The sequence below is a fragment of the Marmota flaviventris genome, chromosome X, assembly GCF_047511675.1.
Source record: "Marmota flaviventris isolate mMarFla1 chromosome X, mMarFla1.hap1, whole genome shotgun sequence".
NCBI classification, from domain to species: Eukaryota; Metazoa; Chordata; class Mammalia; order Rodentia; family Sciuridae; genus Marmota; species Marmota flaviventris.
In genome coordinates this window covers 72,374,410-72,392,687 of record NC_092518.1, presented here as the reverse complement: position 1 = coordinate 72,392,687, position 18,278 = coordinate 72,374,410, and positions in this window count along the sequence as shown.

The following is an 18,278-nucleotide window of genomic DNA, read 5'->3' as shown; positions in this document are numbered from 1 at the left end:
CTGTATGCTGAACCAACTTTGCATCCCTGGGATGAAACCTACTTAATCATGGGGCACTATCTTTTTAATATGTTTTTGTATGTAATTTGCCAATATTTTATTAAGAATTTGTGCATCTATGTTGATCAGAGATATTGGTCTGATATTTTCTTTCCTTGATGTGTCTTTGTCTGGTTTGGGTATCAGGGAGATACTAACTTCATAGAATGAGTTTGTAAGAATTCCCTCCTTTCTTATTTAATCAAATAATTTGAGGAGGATTGGTGTTAGTTCTTTTTAAAGTTCTGGCAGAACTCAGCTGAGAATCCAAAATTTGGTCCTGGGCTTTTCTTTTTTGCTAAGTTTTGATGGCATCTTCAATTTTATTATTTAAAATTGATGTATTTAAATTTTCCATGCTTTTCTTCTGTTTTCCTACCTTTGCTTCTCTCTTTTTCATGCTAATTTAATAATTATTTATTGTTATCTGTTGTATACCAGGCAATAGCAGCCCAAACCCATCTCTCTGTCCAAGATTTCTGTTCTTATCTTCAGCTCCAGAACCATCTGTTGACTAGACATATCTATGTGGAGCAAGATAATAATGTCACATACCCCTGATTCTATATGCTCAACAAGTTCCTTAAAGTTGGAAGAACACTATGGGAGAACAAGAAGATATGATAAAGATTCAGGGGGAAAACATAAATTTAAGAGTTAAGCAAAAATGGGTTTGAATTTCTATTCAGCATATTAAGAGCAGAATGATCCATGGAAAAAAACACTCTAATCTCTCTGAGCCTGACTAAACTCTTCTAATGAAAGACCATTGCATACAGAAGAGGATTGTAGTGAGAAGTGAAGGGGTAATCATTTATAAAGTGGCCAACACAGTATCTGGCACAATGTGGGTAGCACCCAAATTATGCTAGTTTCCTTCTTATTTCCTGCACTCCCTTCTGTAAAAGAAATGCTGTGGACATACTCTAACAAAATTGTAGAGAAACACTTGGAAATGTTGTAATAAGTAAGAAAATAGGCAACTCTCCATTATAGATGGGATTCAATACCACATCCCTGTATTAGAGGGAGTTAGAACCATGAATTAGTGTAGAGGAAGAAATTCAAAGCACCATTTCCATGTAAGCAAGTGGCATATGATTTAGGTAAAAACAATAATTATATCTTGTTCACTTTTTTCATGCATTCCTCATCCCATCCCTCCTTTTCAAATAGTTTAGGTTAATTTTGTAGAATGATATGGCCTTTGATCCCCAGAAAGATAAGGTTTGAAAAGCAAAATGGCTTTAGAACCTTGGCATGATTGTGACCTGTGCCCTGTGTCTGACATCTCAGTACACAGCACTTTGGGTTTGTTATGTCTTCTCTGCTATTCTCTCTTATAGTAGAGTGGAGTAAAATGCCACTCTAGACGGTTATAGTGCAAAGTAAAGTATGAGGGAATGAGATCACTACCATACCAAATTAAAGATATAGACATTACAAACTTCTGCATTGTAGGAACTCAATATAAAGCACTTGTCTTCATTATTCTTCAATAAAAGTCCAGTGGGTCATGGCAGGAAATTTGGCAGAATAAAAAAAAAATCATACAGAGAAAACCAGACACATTTGAAGAATTTTAGTGAACTAAGAGGTCACTTAGTGCCCCTCTACTTCTGTGAGTTCATTTTTTTCCTCCTAGTGCTCTTTTGAGATTGGGAATATAACTTAAATTTTCCAGTTTAAGAGACAAAGGATTGAAGAGGTTAGGTGCCTGAGAATATTGAAACTTTTTTCCTTGTAGACAGAGTCTATCCCATTGGCATTAAAGAGCAAGCACATTTCATGGATCCTTAGGCCTTTTACAAGTGATTTTGAAAAGATGGATAAGGTAATGGATTTATACATGTATTCATTCTCTCTCTCTATCACAGACACACACACACACACTCACACATGCACACACTCATCCACACACAATATTTTAGCATGATTTCCTTATATATTAATTGATATTTATTAAGAATAAACACAAGTAGGTAGGTTTTCTTCATTTTGGAGGGCTTTATGCCATTTACAGTTCAGAAACATAAATAGTGGGGTGGGCTGAGATAAAGAATGTAATTTCATTTAGAAGCACACTGGTTGAAATTATTTAGTTATTTTCCCATTAATTTTCTCATGCTTTTTCCCATTAATTTTTCCCATTAATTATCTCATCAGGCAAGGATATTTCAAACTGTGCAAATATGAAACACAACACATAACTCCTCTCTCAAAGCTTCAGGACTTGGGGAATATTATTAATATACAGATTTCTCTTCCTGAAAATTATTTAAATTAAGTTCTGATTAGAAAATGTTACAAAACTCAAATAGTGTTTTCCTTTTTCAGTTTACTCAAGTGACAGACCTGCCAAGGGTTGCTTTGGAAGGCACATGTTTTTCTGGAGTATCTCATGGGTATTTCTAAGGAGGGCAAGAGAGATATGGATATTTTACCTCTTCTCACCTTCCTCCTTCAATTCCCTAAATCTAGCTTCCCAGCCTGTGTGCTTTGTTGGTTGAGACCTATTGTGAACCCCTGGTCTCACCTCCATCAGGACACACAACTGACTGATTTCATTCCTCTCTCTTTTCCTTGGAATAATGAACTCATGGAGTTTTGAAACTTGACATTGTGTCCTAGGGCTTCTTGAACAAGGGTGCAGAACGGATCATTTGTACACACTCTGCAAATCTTCATTGGAATTCTATTCTTGCTTTAGGCAACATCGTCATTGTTAATTCAGGAATCCAATATTTAGAAGGATTAGTGAAGCTTCTTTTTTCGCCACTTATTATTACTTTATGAAATTATCCAACAAATATATTCAGTAACAGCAAAATCAATGTACTAGAACAATTTTTAAAAACAGTTACACAGTCACCAGGCACAGTGATGCACATCTATAATTCCAGTGGCTTGGGAGATTGAGACAGGAGGATCATAAGTGCAAAGCCAGCCTCAGCAAAAACAAGATGCTCAGCAACTTAGTGAGACCCTTTCTCTAAATAAAATACAAAATAGGACTGGGGATGTGGCTTAGTGGTTAAGTGCCCTTGTTCAATCCCCAATACCCACCCACCCCCAAAATAAAAACAGGTACACAGACTGCCTCTCTGGATTTGCTAATTTAGAAGGTCTGGGCTGTGGTATTGAAAAGTGCATTCTTAAGAGTCAATTCAGCAGACATGGTGGCAGACACCTGTAATCCTAGTCACTTGGGAGGCTGAGACAGGAGGATCACCAATTTGAGGCCAGTCTCAGCAACTTAGTGAGATTTCAGCCACATGATGAATCACTGTCAAATGGAAAAAAAAAATCTAAAGGACTGGGAATGTAGCTCAGTGTGAAGTGCCCCTGGGTTCAATCCCCACTACCCACTCCCAAAAAAAAAAGCCAATTCAGGCAATTCTTAAAACCAGTTATGGGGTTGGAAACATAGTTTAGTGATAGAGCATGTCTTTAATGTGTATGAGATCCTGGGTTTAATCCTCAGAACCAAAAAATGTAGAAATAAGGAAACACATTTCAGCCGGGCACAGTGATATATGCCTGTAGTGCCAGCTACTCAAGAAGCTAAAGAAGGAGGATGATTTGAGTGCAGGAGTTCAAGGCTACCCTGGGAAAGATAGGGAGACTGGTCTCAAAAAAATAAGCTATGGAGAAAATCTAACCTGGGATAGATATAAAAAAATATTCACTTACTGTCAGCTAATAAATATTTCTTTAAATCTCAGTTCATCACATGTAAAATTTTTCTGACACATTATTTATTGCTGTTATCTTTATCAGTTGCTTGGTTTTGTTTAATTTTAAATGCAAATATTATAAATATAGGAAGTAAAACAGAATAGCTTAATTTGTGTGCACAGCAAAATACACATTTGTTTTTACATATTTTAGTGAAATAGCAAGCTTTATATGGTTCTTCACTGGCTTTTTTCACTTAAGGATTATATATATGTAGCTCCTAAGCAGAATATTATTTGTATAAGAAACTATTGTTCACTAACCTAATAATACTTCTGTGGTAGATGAGAAATTTTCTAATGTTGAAACTTTTGTTACTATTTCTTTTTAAAATTATTGTTAGGTTTATTTTTGTGTGTGTGTCTGTGGCATTTATTTCAAACTTGGAACATTATCCGTGGGTCAACAGAAGTCCTAAAACAATGATAATTACGAAAGCTATCAGTGTTTTAAAATATGTAACAGTTAATGTAACATATTCAGTTCAAAGCTTGGTAATATTATGGGCCAGGCTATATGGGTAATGACCAAACAGAATCCATTTTACCCTGAGACTCCTTGTAATGTAAGAAATGCTTCTCTCATGGGAAAGCCAAGCCTCTGTACCCATTAATAATTACCTAACATAACATACTTGGCAACACAAAATGATAATTCTTATACAATGTAAAATTGTTCTCTCTTTGGTTCCCATTTTTCTTGGGCAATGTACTCTGTCAGAGATTGATTGTCTACATGTTAGTAACCATTCTCTAACTTGTACTGAACTAGGGTCATTTTGACCCACTTCCCTTCTACTTGTTTGCTGCTATGCCAACCTGGAAAGTCCCATGGGAAATACCAATGTACCCATTGCATTGTCTCACTAACTGCCCAATTCAGCTTCTGTAACTTATTGTTTGCAGCTACATCAACCTGGATGTGGTATTTGCCTATAAATACCATAAAATGTTGAGGCTCAAGGCTGTTTTCTGCAGAGACAACTTGGTCCTGTAAGATGCAGTCCTGGCTGGTCGTAATAGACTCTTCAATTTGGACAAAACTGGGTCTTGGTGTGTTTTCTGAGTGACCTGCCCCACAACAGTAAGATTCCCTTAAAGAATTTTTATTCCTCCCTTGTGAAAAGCAGTTTATTTGGTAATGTCAGGATGAATTATTTAAGATTTTTCTTCCAACTGAAGCAAAAATAAAAATGACTGTGATAGTTAAATATGGTGCAAAACAGTACCTGTTTTTCAACATTCTCCCCAACAGTTACTTTATTATCATCTCAGATTCACCCATAAATTATACATATGTAGAAGCACCTTTTTTCATTTAATGCCTACATAGCATTCCACAGAATCACCATACCAAAATTGGCTGATGGCAAGTGGTTTTTAAGATTTGGAAACAAACATGTTCTATGCATCACAGGAATTTGCCCTTGCAAAATGCCAATTTTCTCCTGTTGAAACACACTGGGAATTTTGTACTTCTAAAAAAATCTCACAGTCATCAACAGTATCCCCATCAAGTTCCATGAATATTTTTTTTTATATTTTTCATTGTAAATACCTTTATTTTATTTATTTTTTTATGTGATGCTGAGGAACAAACCCAGTGCCTCAAACATGCTAGGCCACTGAGCTACAACCCCAGCCCCAAGTTCCATGAATATTGTTGGCCCTCAGAAAGTATTTTGAAGCTTAAGTCCCCCAATAGTTCACTGCAGTACCTGTTTTTCAACATTCTCCCCAACAGTTACTTTTAAATGCGATATAATAAACATAGACATGTGTGCAGTAAAGTGTATAGGAAATTTTACTGACGCCAAAGATTCTAGCACACACATTTGCCACCTGTTGATATTAAGTATTCTTTCCTTAAAGTCTTCATACTACCTGCATCAGAACATCATAATTGAAGGATATGCCTTGGAAGAAAACAAGAGAGGAAAGTTCTCACCAATGGTGGAACTAGAAATTGTCAGTAAAGCTTTAAGAAGGAAGTTTCATTTGAGCTGTGAAATGATAAGTAGGGACTAGATAGGAAGGGAAGTTCTCCAAGGATCATTCCAGATCTGCTTCCTGGTACCATGTTCCTAGCTGCCTTCCTCCATCACACACTTTTTCCATGATGTTCTGTCTTACCTTGGGCCTTGAGGAATGGAGCTGGTGGTCTATGGACTAAGACCTCTGAAACTGTTTGCCCCCCAAATAAAATTTTCCTCCCCTCATTGATCTTGTCTTTTGGTTGCAGCACCAAAAAAAAAAATCTGACTAAAGCAACAATTACAAAACATGATTCAAGACAACAGGGGTTGAGAATGAGGGTAGAGAATATGCAATTCCTGGACATGTCCACTATTGTGTATAACAACTTCTGGGAAAAAAATATATTTAAAAATTATGAGGTCCTGTTGGCTCAATAGGAGTCAGAGAAGCAGAGGATCTATATATCTAGAGAAGCTGTTGGGGAAAAGAAAGATCTGAGTTGCACCTTCTTAGATAGTAGGATTCGAGTCTTTCAAGGGAGAGGAATTATGAAAAGGGCAAAGAAAGAATGAGAATAGCCTGACTAGGGTGGATTTCATGAGCTATAAAGTGAACAGACAATGTCAGTGGAAGTGCCTGAAAATCCTGCCATACTTGAAGATGAGACACCAATGTATTTGCTTTTCAGGGATATTGTGCAATGACATTCAATGCCAAATTTCTACCTACTCCCAGATGAAAGTATGAGCCCAACATATCCAGAACAGGTCCATGGAGCAAGGCAAGATTCTAGAAAGAAAGGTTCCATGTATGTGACAATATTGGCAAGTTTATAAAGGCCAATTTATCTCTTTGGGTTTCTCTTACTTAGTTCTGCTCCACACTGGCTTCCTTCTTGAGCACCCCCATAGGCACAAACCAACATAGCATCCACTTAGCTCTACTGAGAAGACTTGTTGGACCCTGGAGAAACTACCCCTTGTTTTATTTTTTAACCCAAGGATACCAGAGATCCCTCAGATTTCTTTCATTTGAGGAATTTTTTTTTGGAACTTTTGATGAATCATATTCATTATTTCCCCCATCCCACAGAGTTGGCACTTTCTGGACTACAATTATTTATGTCCTGCTTCCCTTCTTTCCAAAGGTTATTGATTGTATCTTCTTGCTATCTTTCACTTCCCATGAAAAACTTCTTGAAGGTTCACAGAGTCCTGAGAAATTTGTATTTGTGAGACTCCCAGTGTAGTATATAATACCTAATATCAATTTTTTCCTTTGTCCTTAATAGAAATTCAAACATGCAAATCCCTCCATCTCTGTATCCCACCTCACCACTTACTTCAGGGACTGATCTTAATTATTCCAAGCCTGTCATGACTGGGAATTTACCTGAGGACAGATACTGGTTAAGAACAGCCAACAATCTTACAGTGGCCAGTGAAATCAAAGACATAGCTGTTTACTCCATGGTTGGGAATGATTTTTCCCCTCTTCTGGGGAAAGAAACAAAAAGGAAAGTAGCTTCAATCACCATGATCAGTGCCAGTTAACATTAGTGGTAACATACAGCCTTAAGATGAAGCTGGTACCAAGCATGGCAGAGGCTGACCAGAAATGGAAGGAACCTGGGTCCTTGGTGACATAATTTTGTTGCTGACTCAGCCCTGAGACTTGTCCTACTTACTTCTGCTCCTACTGCTATGGGACATCATAAACTTCTTTAATGTTTAATCCAGTTTCAGGCAATTATCCTTCACATATAGCTAAAGTTACTTGTTCAAATTTATAATTGATATAATAACATTTCATAGTTTTCCAATTCATTTGGTCAGAATAAATACGTTTCTTATAATGGCTGCATAGTTTTCTAAAGTATTATTTCATCTTAATGTATGTATATTTTCTCTTATTTATATGTATTAAGGTATTACCTAGTTTTGGGGGGATTCAAATACACTGAAGTGAACATCCTATTATTCCATTATTTACATATTTACAAACTTTGTTATTTTCATAGTTCATGTACAGATCATGTGTATGAGTTCTCACCTGAGATGTAGTGATAGGCATAGAATTTCTAGGTTATAAAATTGTTTTAAGGATTTTAGTACATATTCACAAACTACATTTAAGAAAATAGAACCAATTCTCATTCACACCAACCATATCTGAGAATACCCATTTTTATGAATCCTCAATTCTAGGTATAATTTTTTAATGATACCATGAACTCAGAAGTCAGACTGTGTTCAAATTCTATCTCCACAAACAAGTTAATAGTGATGTGGCTTTGGCTATATAGATCAATCTCTTTATAATAGTATCGGTATATAAGTTGTGTGATTAGGGTATTGAATGAGATAAAGCATATAAAGCACATAGATTCCAAGTGGTCAATAGATGTTGTCTGTTATTATTAATAAAATTATTTGCCAACTTGATAATTTAAAAATGTTTTGTTTTAATTTGAATTTTCTTGATTATTGATTCATATGGACTGAATGTATCCCCCCTCAAATTCATATATTGAAACCTTAATTCCCCAATTGATTATATTTGGATGTATGCCTGGGACGTATATTTGGTAAGTAATTAAGACTAGATTCACTCATGAGGGTGAGGCCTTCTTGATGGGCCTCTTTTTTGACAAAAAGAGGAAGAGACATGAAATGATATTCTCTGCCTATCAAGATAAAGCAAGAAGGAAGTTACCCACAAACCCAGAAGAAAGCTCTCACCAGAACTCAACCATGCTTACTTATACTATAGATAAGCTTATTTTTATGTAAGAAAATGAGTTATTTTCTGCTTAATTTTGTTCTATGCTGAGAAATGTCTTAGCATTATTTGTAGTCAACTATATCTTCTCACAGTTCTGTTATTATTATATTCAATTTGTTAATCCATTTAACAATTTTGTTTCAAACAATTACAGATGTTGGGAAAATATTATCTGAGACTATTAAGTGAAGCATCCTTTGAAGCAAAGATAACCTTTAAAACAAGTGGTGCCAGGAAAACTGAATACCCACATGTAGAAGAAAGAAACAAGATTCCTCTCTCTCACCCTGCACAAAAGTCAACTCAAAGTGGGTCAAAGATTAGAAATTAGACCAAAAACACTACATGTGTTGAGGTAAAACATAGGGGAAACACTCCAACAAAAAAAGTGCAGATGTATGTCATCAAGACTGCTAAAACTTGGGAAACAATCCCAAGAATTAATAAATGGAGTGGCTTCAAAACAAGAGTGTGAAGGAAAAACCTACAGAATGGGAGGAAATCTTTTTCCATCTATGCTTCTTACAGGAGATTAATATCCAAAATATCCAAAGAACTCAAAAAACTTAACACCAAATAAACAAAAAAAAAAAAAACAAGTACACAAATAACCCAATCAGTAAAAGAGCCAAAAGACTTAACAGACATTTCTCAAAAGAAGAAATACAAATGACAACAATAAATGAAAAAACAGTTCAACACCCTCAGCAATCAAGGAAATGCAAATCAAACTTGCATTGAGAGTTCATCTCACTCCACTTAGAATAGCAATCATTAAGAATACAAATAATACTGAATACTGGTGAGAATGTGGGGGGAAAGGTACATCCATATCTTTGTTGGTGGGATTCCAAATTAGTGCAACCCATCTTTGAAAGCAATATGGACTGGAACGACCATATGACCTGCTATCCCACTCCTTATTATTTATCCAAAACAACAAAAATTGGCATATTATAGTGATTCGTACATACCAATGTTTACAGCAGCACAAGTCACAATGGTCTAGTTATGGAACCGGCCTTGGTGTCCATCCACAGACGAATGGATAAAGAAAATGTCACACACACACACACACACACACACACACACACAAACACATATACATACATACATACACAATGGAGGCTCACTCAGTCATAAAGAAGAATGAAAGCATGTCATTTGCTGGTTAATGGAACATACAAAATCCACCTAGAGGAATATACAAAATACATCTAAGTGAAATAAGCCAGAACCACAAAGTCAAGTGTCAAATGTTTTCTCTCAAAGAGAAGCCAAAGAGAAAGGGGAAAAAAAGAATAAAAAAGAGGTCTAACAAAAATATAAGGGATACCAACAGACTAGAGAAAGGGGATTGAGAGGGAGGAAGGAGGGTAGGATATGGGGAAGTTCTGGGAAATAAAATCTATCAAATTTTACTATGTTCATGTACAAATAAAACACAATGAATCCCTCTTTCATATATAATTATAATGCATTAACTAAAATGCTACTAATAATAATAATAAAAGGAAGATCAATAGAGTAGAACAAGTGTATCTGGCAGAAGGAGTAGGGGAGGGGAAAGGAAGGTACAGAGAAATGAGATTGATCAAATTATGTTAAGATCGTGTACCAATATAGCATAATGAATTCCACTATTGTGTATAATTATAATGCACCAAAAAAATTAAGTTAAAAATGAGCATAGAAATAAGTATATACATAGTGATTTAATTCTTATAGAACAAGAGTCCATTTGTGAATGTTTCATGTTGAAAAAATTAAAAGAAAAGATAACAGTAATATTTAATTATGTTTAGTAAGATTAAGGTTTTTTTATTCCTTCCTTATGCTTCTTTGTGAATGAACATATGAATGAACATATGTGCTTTTAATTAACAGAAATTTTTAAAAATACCTTTTGGCTTTAAAAACATGACATATATATATATATTTACATATGAATATATATGTATATATGTATATATGCATGTATATATGTATATATGTATGCATACATGTATGTATATATGTGTGTATATATGTATATGTATGTATGTGTATGTATATGTGTATATATGTATATATGTGTATATGTATGTATATATGTGTATATATGTATATATGTATGTGTATGTATATACATACATATATACAATATATTTATTTATTTATTTTTATGTGTTGCTGAGGATTGAACCAAGTGCCTCACACATGCGAGTCAAGCACTCCACCATTGAGCTACAGCCCCAGCCCAAAAACATGGTATATATTTTTAAAATATTTTTTCAGTTGTCAATGGACCTTTATTTTATTTATTTATATGCAGTGCTGAGAATTGAACCCAGTGCCTCACATATGCTAAGCAAGCATTCTACCACTGACCCCAACCCCAGCCCCTAAAACCATGGTATATATCAAAGTGATTTAGGATAATGCTATAGAACAGAAATATATTTGGAATCATATATCTAATTTTAAGTTTTGTAATAAACACATTTTAAAAGTAAAAAGATAATTAATTTTAATGATATATTTTGTTTAACACAAAATATTCAATGTGCCATTAGTTTAACACATGATCAAAGTAAAAATTATTGGTAACAGGGGGTGGAGTTGTAGCTCAGTGGTAAAGCACTTGCCTAGCACATGTGAGGCAATGGGATCAATCCTCAACACCACATAAAAATAAATACATAAAATAAAGGTCCATTTACAACTAGAAATATTTCTTTAAAAATTGTTGGTAATATGTTTTACATTTAATATTTGTACTATGACTTTGAAATTTTGCATGTATTTTACACATCTAGCACATCTCTAATTGCATTTGTCACATTTCCAATTTTTAAAACCACATATGACTTATTGTTATTTTATTACACATGCATACATGAAACACAATAGTCTTGAATCTCAAATTGGTCTGAATCTCAGTCATTTGGTAAACCATCACTTCACTTAAAATGCAGTTGATAAAAATTAGAGACTACAAATTAAAGTGTCTCTAAAGGCCAGAAAGGTGATAAATAATGTGAATAATTAAAACTGGGTTAAAAAATGTGGGATTGAAGTACATGTATTTCGAAAGTGTTGAAGGCACCACTAAACTTCCTTCAATCAATTGGCACAACATTGGAATGTGGACTCAGTGTTGACTGACCTAGTTTTTCAGGGAAGTCTAAGATCTGCATTTTCCTGTGCTATTTATCAATGACTGAATGCAATGGTTTAGAAATTGTGCAGCATTTTATGAAGCAAAAAAAAAAAAAAAAACACAACTGTGTGCTTAAAAAATTCAATTTCTCCCATGCCAAATTTGACCTCTGGGATCAACAAATACATTTTTAAATGCATTTATTTTCTTAACTTTGAAACATTAGACTACTCACTTTTAGTAAAACAAAACTTTTTTTTTTAATTTTGCATACTTTACAACATTAACAACTAATATTTACTGAGAGTTTAATATGTAATAAGAATCTTGCTAACCACTTTGTGCATTTTACAAATGAGAGAAATGAAACTAAGGGAAGAGGTTAAACAACTTTATTCAAGGTCAAAGAACTTGTAATTGATGGTGCCAATATTTGAACTAAGGTCTGTCTGACTAGAAAATCTATGCTTTTACAAACACTCCTTTAAACTGCCTGTGAGTATCCATGTCTAGACAATCAACCAATTTCCCTTTCTTTCCTCTCTCTCTCTCTCTCTCTCTCTCTCTCTCTCTCTCTCTCTCTCTCTCACACACACACACACACACACACACACACACACACACACAAAAGAAAAGACCACACATTTCCTTTTTGCACAAGATTACTGCATACATCTGGCCTCTGTCTGCCTTGGTCTATTTTTCTTTCATCTGGTCTTCCTTCCTGCTTATCCTACATCTCCTTTGCAACACTTATTTTCTTTCCTCACTTTCATTTTTCCTACATGACATTATTCCTGTTTTAATGAACTTCATGAGGGAGATCTTTAAGGCAGTGGTGTGCTCTCAATGGACAATTACACACATTTCTTCCTAAGTCTTCATTAAGTGACATCATGTGGGTAACTGAGAATCAACTGTTGTAGGAATATTTGCACAGTAAAATAGGTTAACATTACCAGTTGTTTACTGAAAACCCAAGTTGTTAAGCATTTATCAGTACACAAATGCCTTTGTCATTCATTGTTCAGGCATATGATTTTTTTTCTGTCTGATCCTGGCTATAAAGTGCTTTAAAAACTTGCATTTTGGGCTGGGGTTGTGGCTCGGCAGTAGAGCACTTGCCTAGCGTGTGTGAAGCCCTGGGTTTGATCCTCATCACCACATAAAAATAAATAAATAAAATAAAGACATTGTGTCCAACTACAACTAAAAAACAAATATATATATTTTTTTAAATTTGCATTTATATTTTCCCATCTATTATTTTTCCTTTGGTGCTGTAAAAACTATATTTTGTAACCAAACTTTGACATGAACTTCAATAACTGATTACATTGAGTCATAATGTGTGTGGTGAATTTTACTCCTTTGACAGTCCAATGACACTTTTATTTTCTAGTTCTGTTTAGGACACAATACTATAAATACCCAATTGCCTGAAATTATTTTTTAATATTTTATTAACTTGAACATCTACTAATTAATATCTGCTCTGAATCTATTTTCCTCACTGGGCAATCTGAATATTATAGTCAGAATCTCTAACTCATTCTGTGTTGTGCTTTTTTTGCCTCTTTCCTTCTTTCTTATGCTGCTTCTTACACTATATGTGTGCCTTCTATGTCATAGTTTCTCTCTATAAAATCTTTTTTTTTAATTTTTTTTTATTGCCATACTAGTGTCTGTTGTGCTCCGCTGCCTTTCCCATCCTCCACCATCCCCCCTCCCCACCTCTCCCCTCGCCTCCCCTCCTCTCTCTCTACCCCCTCCACTGTATAACCCTGAGGGTCTCCTTCCATTTCCAAGCAATTTCCCTTCTCTCTCCCTTTCCCTCCCACCTCTCATCCCTGTTAAATGTTGATCTTCTTCTCATGCTCTTCGTCCCTACTCTGTTCTTAGTTATTCTCCTTATATCAAAGAAGACATTTGGCATTTGATTTTTAGGGATTGGCTAGCTTCACTTAGCATAATCTGCTCTAATGCCATCCATTTCCCTGTAAATTCTATGATTTTGTCATTTTTTAATGCAGAGTAATACTCCATTGTGTATAAATGCCACATTTTTTTTTTATCCATTCGTCTATTGAAGGGCATCTAGGTTGGTTCCACAGTCTTGCTATTGTGAATTGTGCTGCTATGAACATCGATGTAGCAGTGTCCCTGTAGCATGCTCTTTTTAGGTCTTTAGGGAATAGACCAAGAAGGGGAATAGCTGGGTCAAATGGTGGCTCCATTCCCAGCTTTCCAAGAAATCTCCATACTGCTTTCCAAATTGGCTGCACCAATTTGCAGTCCCACCAGCAATGTACAAGTGTACCCTTTTCCCCACATCCTCGCCAGCACTTGTTGTTTGACTTCATAATGGCTGCCAATCTTACTGGAGTGAGATGGTATCTTAGGGTGGTTTTGATTTGCATTTCTCTGACTGCTAGAGATGGTGAGCATTTTTTCATGTACTTGTTGATTGATTGTATGTTCTCCTCTGAGAAGTGTCTGTTCAGGTCCTTGGCCCATTTGTTGATTGGGTTATTTGTTCTCTTATTGTCTAATTTTTTGAGTTCTTTGTATACTCTAGATATTAGGGCTCTATCTGAAGTGTGAGGAGTAAAGATTTGTTCCCAGGATGTAGGCTCCCTATTTACCTCTCTTATTGTTTCTTTTGCTGAGAAAAAACTTTTTAGTTTGAGTAAGTCCCATTTGTTGATTCTAGTTATTAACTTTTGTGCTATGGGTGTCCTATTGAGGAATCTGGAGCCCGACCCCACAGTATGTAGATCGTAGCCAACTTTTTCTTCTATCAGACGGCGTGTCTCTGATTTGATATCAAGCTCCTTGATCCATTTTGAGTTAACTTTTGTGCATGGCGAGAGAAAGGGATTCAGTTTCATTTTGTTGCATATGGATTTCCAGTTTTCCCAGCACCATTTGTTGAAGATGCTATCCTTCCTGCATTGCATGCTTTTAGCCCCTTTATCAAATATAAGATAGTTGTAGTTTTGTGGATTGGTTTCTGTGTCCTCTATTCTGTACCATTGGTCCACCCGCCTGTTTTGGTACCAGTACCATGCTGTTTTTGTTACTATTGCTCTGTAGTATACTTTGAAGTCTGGTATCGCTATACCGCCTGATTCACACTTCCTGCTTAGCATTGTTTTTGCTATTCTGGGTCTTTTATTTTTCCATATGAATTTCATGATTGCTTTCTCTATTTCTACAAGAAATGCCGTTGGGATTTTGATTGGCATTGCATTAAACCTATAGAGAACTTTTGGTAATATCGCCATTTTGATGATGTTGGTTCTGCCTATCCATGAACAGGGTATATTTTTCCATCTTCTAAGATCTTCTTCTATTTCTCTCTTTAGGGTTCTGTAGTTTTCACTGTATAAGTCTTTCACCTCTTTTGTTAGGTTGATTCCCAAGTATTTTATTTTTTTTGAAGATATTGTGAATGGAGTGGTTGTCCTCATTTCAATTTCAGAGGATTTGTCGCTGATATACAGGAATGCCTTTGATTTATGCGTGTTGATTTTATATCCTGCCACTTTGCTGAATTCATTTATTAGCTCTAATAGTTTCTTTGTAGAGCCTTTTGGGTCTGCTAGGTATAGAATCATATCATCTGCAAATAGTGATAATTTAAGTTCTTCTTTTCCTATTTTGATGCCTTTAATTTCTTTTGTCTGTCTAATTGCTCTGGCCAGTGTTTCGAGAACTATGTTGAACAGAAGTGGAGAGAGAGGGCATCCCTGTCTTGTTCCAGATTTTAGAGGGAATGCCTTCAGTTTTTCTCCATTCAGAATGATGCTAGCCTGAGGCTTAGCATAGATTGCTTTTACAATATTGAGGTATGTTCCTGTTATCCCTAGTTTTTCTAGAGTTTTGAACATAAAGGGATGCTGTACTTTGTCGAATGCTTTTTCCGCATCTATCGAGATGATCATATGGTTCTTATTTTTAAGTCTATTGATGTGGTGAATAACATTTATTGATTTCCGTATATTGAACCAGCCTTGCATCCCAGGGATGAATCCTACTTGATCATGGTGCACAATGTTTTTGATATGGTTTTGTATCTGGTTCGCCAGAATTTTATTGAGGATTTTTGCATCTAGGTTCATTAGAGATATTGGTCTGTAGTTTTCTTTCTTTGAAGTGTCTTTGTCTGGTTTAGGTATCAGGGTGATGTTGGCCTCATAGAATGAATTTGGAAGTTCTCCCTCTTTTTCTATTTCCTGAAGTAGCTTGAAAAGTATTGGTATTAGTTCTTCTCTAAAGGTTTTGTAAAACTCTGCTGTATACCCATCCGGTCCTGGGCTTTTCTTAGTTGGTAGTCTTTTGATGGTTTCTTCTATTTCCTCAATTGATATTGGTCTGTTTAGGTTGTCTATATCCTCCTGACTCAATCTGGGCAGATCATATGACTTAAGAAATTTATCGATGCCTTCACTATCTTCTAATTTATTGGAGTATAAGGATTCAAAATAGTTTTTGATTATCTTCTGTATTTCTGAAGTGTCTGTTGTGATATTGCCTTTTTCATCCCGTATGCTAGTAATTTGAGTTCTCTCTCTTCTTCTCTTTGCTAGCATGGCTAAGGGTCTGTCGATTTTGTTTATTTTTTCAAAGAACCAACTTTTAGTTTTGTCAAATTTTTCAATTGTTTCTTTTGTTTCGATTTCATTAATTTCAGCTCTGATTTTAATTATTTCTTGACTTCTACTTCTTTTGCTGTTGTTTTGCTCTTCTTTTTCAAGGATTTTGAGATGAAGCGTGAGATCATTTATTTGTTGTTTTTTTCTTTTTTTAAGGAATGAGCTCCAAGCAATGAATTTTCCTCTTAGAACTGCTTTCAATGTGTCCCATAGATTCTGATATGTTGTGTCTGTGTTTTCATTTATCTCTAAGAATTTTTTAATTTCCTCCTTGATGTCTTCTATAACCCATTGATCATTCAGTAACCTATTGTTCATTCTCCAAGTGATGTATGCTTTTTCCTTTCTTCTTTTATTGTTGATTTTCAGTTTTATTCTATTATGATCAGATAAGATGCATGGTATTATCTCTACTCCTTTATATTGTCTAAGAGTTGCCCTGTGACATAATATATGATCTATTTTTGAGAAGGATCCATGTGCTGCTGAGAAAAAAGTGTAACTGCTTGATGTTGGGTGGTATATTCTATATATGTCAATTAAGTCTAGGTTATTAATTGTGTTATTGAGTTCTATAGTTTCCTTATTCAACTTTTGTTTGGAAGATCTGTCCAGTGGCGAGAGAGGTGTGTTGAAGTTTCCCATGATTATTGTATGGTGGTCTATTAGACTCTTGAACTTGAGAAGAGTTTGTTTGATGAACATAGCTGCACCATTGTTTGGGGCATAAATATTTATGATTGTTATGTCTTGTTGGTGTATGGTTCCCTTAAGCAGTATGTAGTGTCCCTCTTTATCCGTTTTGATTAACTTTGGCTTGAAATCTATTTTATTTGATATGAGTATGGACACTCCTGCTTGTTTCCGAAGTCCATATGAGTGATATGATTTTTCCCAACCTTTCACCTTCAGCCTATGTATGTCTTTTCCTATCAAATGCGTCTCCTGTAGGCAGCATATTGTTGGGTCTTGTTTTGTGATCCATTCTACTAGCCTGTGTCTCTTAATTGGTGAGTTTAAGCCATTAACATTTAGGATTATTATTGAGATATGGGTTGTTCTTCCAGCCATATTTGTTTATTTATGTTACTAAACATGGTTTGTTTTCCTCTTTGATTATTTTCCCCCCCTTTACTGTCCTACCTCCCACTGTTGGTTTTCATTGTTATTTTCCATTTCCTCTTCCTGTAATGTTTTGCCAAGGATGTTTTGAAGAGATGGTTTTCTAGCCTCGAATTCTTTAAACTTTTGTTTATCATGGAAGGTTTTAATTTCATCTTCCATCCTGAAGCTTAATTTCGCTGGATACACAATTCTTGGTTGGAACCCATTTTCTTTCACTGTTTGAAATATGTTATTCCAGGATCTTCTAGCTTTCAGAGTCTGTGTTGAAAGATCAGCTGTTATCCTGATTGGCTTACCCCTAAATGTAATCTGCTTCCTTTCTCTTGTAGCTTTTAAAATTCTCTCCTTATTCTGTATGTTGGGCATCTTCATTATAATGTGTCTAGGTGTGGATCACTTATGATTTTGCACATTTGGCGTCCTGTAGGCTTCTAGGATTTGGGATTCTGTCTCAGTCTTCAAGTCTGGGAAGTTTTCTCGTATTATTTCATTGAATAGACTGCTCATTCCTTTGGTTTGGAGCTCTGTACCTTCCTGTATCCCAATGACTCTTAAGTTTGGTCTCTTAATGTTATCCCATATTTCTTGGATGTTCTGCTCATGGTTTCTTAACAGTCTTGCTGAGCTGTCTATGTTCTTTTCCAGTTGAAATACTTTGTCTTCATTGTCCGATGTTCTATCTTCTAAGTGTTCTACTCTGCTGGTAGTATTCTCCATTGAGTTTTTTAGTTGGTTTATTGCTTCCTGCATTTCTAGGATTTCTGTTTGTTTGTTTTTTATAACCTCTATCTCCCTGTAAAGTTGATCCTTTGCTTC